The sequence below is a fragment of the Cololabis saira genome, chromosome 8, assembly GCF_033807715.1.
Source record: "Cololabis saira isolate AMF1-May2022 chromosome 8, fColSai1.1, whole genome shotgun sequence".
NCBI classification, from domain to species: Eukaryota; Metazoa; Chordata; class Actinopteri; order Beloniformes; family Belonidae; genus Cololabis; species Cololabis saira.
Window position 1 is genome coordinate 18012648 of NC_084594.1, and position 3196 is coordinate 18015843.

The 3196-nt window shown below is 37.0% G+C and overlaps 1 pseudogene; it reads right to left on the reverse strand.

Moving 5' to 3' along the window:
• Positions 1-306: 306 nt before the first annotated feature.
• On the reverse strand, positions 307-1837 carry LOC133449324 (transcription factor HES-5-like; annotated as a pseudogene).
• Positions 1838-3196: the final 1359 nt, after the last annotated feature.

Below are 3196 nucleotides of genomic sequence, written 5' to 3' on the forward strand. Positions count from 1 at the left end.
AAAAATACATGAAAGCAGAACAAAGTACCTGGTTTGAACTGTGCAGAAAAACAAGATTGAATATCATATCAGTGTCAGAAAAGGCAAAACATTAATTATTAATCTTTCCTTCACTGCTGCAGTTTTGCTGTGTATTAAGAGTAAAAACCTAAACACAAATATAGTTGAGTTAGAATGAGTTTCATTTTATTTGAAAACAACTCAAGACAAAGAAAACTCCATTTGGAGTCACAAACGTGTGATGACGCATCACAACAGAAACTTGGTAGAATCTCCAAGACCTTTAACTCACAAAGAGCAGAGGGACAATCATCTTTACAAAAGACACAAATATTGAGGGATGAAACATCATCCTGGTTTAAAAATGAAACATATTTCATAAAGATTATAAATGGCACTTTATAAGAAAAGCAAAAAAAACACTGATCCTGGAATGAACCGTTCCAGGATCGGGTCAAGATCATCACAAAGTGATGGGAGCAGCTTCACAACAAGTGAAGTCATTATAACTTATAAAGTTAATTTTTTATACAGTCCAGACAGGACCATGTTCATAAGCTCTCCTTAGGAATAATCTATTTTAAGATCTGAATAAAGATCAATAATGAAAAAATGAAAATGACAAAAATGATTCAAATTGAATCAATACGGCAAAACTCCATTAAATTGATATTTAAAAGGATCAATTTCAATTTGATAAAGGAACAGAAATCCTTCATTACATCTTATAACAATCTAGTTTTACATGTAAGAATATTGTTTGACTTCATTTTGATTTAATATAAACTTTAAAATGATGCATGTCTTTCTTAAAATGAAAGAAAATTACGTTTTTTTTTTGTATTTTGTTCCTGAAACTGTGAATAAACACAAAACCAACAACTTTCCAAAATGAAAACAGATATTTTTAGAACTCAGTTCTGATATGACTGGACCAGTATGGTCTTAACAATTTCTTTGACAACACATTTTCTTTTGAAAACAAAGATCTTGTTCTTGTCAATAGAAAAAAAACAAAACAAAACAAAAGAACAACATCTGTGGAAACAGAGGTGAGAGTTCTTCTAAAAATCCCAAAATAAGACCTTCCGTTCATACAGATGAAGGACTTCTAAAAGGACTTCAAGTCAGTGATCATGACCAATATGGTCTCCTCAGGTTGTCTGGTATTAACTCCAGTCTGCAGGAGTCTACCACGGCCTCCAGGGGGCGCTGTTGACTGGACTCTTGTCTTTACTGTTGCTGCTCTGGACTGAGGAGCTCAGAGGAGAGAAGTCAGCGTCTCTCAGGTTCTTCTCAGAGGAAGTTTTCAGCTGGTTGAAGTGTCTCAGCAGTCCTCTCTGGGACTGAGTCTTCACCTCCTCCTTGGACAGGAAGTTCCCCACCTCTTGGACACATCTGGAGTAGCCCTGACCAACATCTGCTGAGTCCACAGCGTGATGCTGCTGGTGCAGTCGTCTGAGGAAGCAGACCGTCATCTCCAGGATGTCAGCTTTCTCTATCTTGGAGTCTGGCTGCTGTTTGAGGAACTCTGGACCCAGCAGAGACTTGAGCTGCTCGATGCTGCTGTTGATTCGCTCTCTGCGAAGCTTCTCCACCAGAGGCTTTCTGAGCTGCAAGAGAAAGAAAAATATCATCAATTAACAGGTTCAAGAAACACACAAGTGGTTAGAAATACAGAGCTGTCTTAACAACAACTGTCTTTCAAAGCTTCTCATATTTACCTTGTGTGTCAGAGTCAAATGATCCTGAAAGTTGGTCGTTGCTGCAGTGATTGTAGGTGCCATGGTTGGATCTCTGCGTGGTAGAAGTCTAATCTGATCTCTGCTGGCTTCATCCCTCCTATTTATAGTCCCACATCTCCATATGAATGTGTGGGTCTCGGTGTGGTTGAGGTTTCCCACAGTTTGAACCAATCAGAGTGCAGGACCAGAGAGAATGGAGGCCTGGCCTGCCACATGTCCACCGGTCATAGAAATCAGGGACAATCATGACGTCTCAGGGGAACAGCTGGACGTGTCTTTAGTGTGACTTTGAGAAGAAGCAGATCTGTTATTTGTTGCTTGAATTAATTAGTCTCACTGAGTACACGCCATTTAATTCTACATGATGGCGAATGGCGCGTCACTGCATATGACAAAATGAACTTTTATTAGCAGTTTTTGTTTCTTGTTTGTTTTGAAAATGTTCTGTTTAACGCTACTCTTAACCCAGAACATTTAGTCTGATAGAAATGAACCAAATATGGTTTGAAGATTTGTCCTAATAAGATATGACAGGTTTTTCCAGCTAACAGCAGATGTGAAATGTCAAACGTAGACTAGAGGGTGGGACATTGAGGCACTTGTGGTTTGACACGTGCCAAATCCCTCTGGTGGGGGTTCACAACCGCAGTCATGTGATACTCTCGTAGAAAACGTTCCCACATTAGTTGATTTTGACGTGTGTCTCCTGATGCATGTGGACATTTTCAGGATTTCAACACACTTCAAAAAGCCTTGTTCCATAAAAGAAGTCTTACTTTTGTCTAATGGCTACACTATTTTGATAGTTTTAAGAAGCAAATCATTCCTACTCCACTGATGGTTATTTTTGCTTGATACAAGACTATTTTCCAAGATTTAGGAATATTAGGCTTATTTCTAAGAGCAGTTGTTGCAGTGTTGAAAGTCTGAATGTGTCTGCTTACTTCTGTCAGTTCAGCTCTTATGAAGTTTCAGCGTGACAATGTTGTAAATACTGTCTAACCTCTGTACCATTTATAATATCTAAAACCTGATAAATCTCTCATGTCTCTCATGTATAATTTTTGGGAAGTTGACCCTTTCTTCAGCTTCAAAATGCTGTAATCCATAACTGTACATTAGATTAACAAAAAATATATGAACTTTTTAACGTGCCAGAGTTATAGTAGTTATGATTTTTTTTCTATAGGTTGAATTTTCATTTATTACAGTTTGTTTGTTTATTTCAGTTTAGTTTTCGTTGGTTTAACAAGTGCTTTATTAGTTTTAGTTTAGTTCTAGTTTTTGAGGTGTTGATTTACAGATAATCTAGGATGAAAGAATCCTACTAATAAGCTGCAAACTTAAAAAACAAGGCACAAAATAAAAATGTTGCATCCAATTCCATATCATTTCAGTTATTTTTCCATTGTTGATTTTAGTTTTATAAAAATCTTTATTTTTATTTTAGT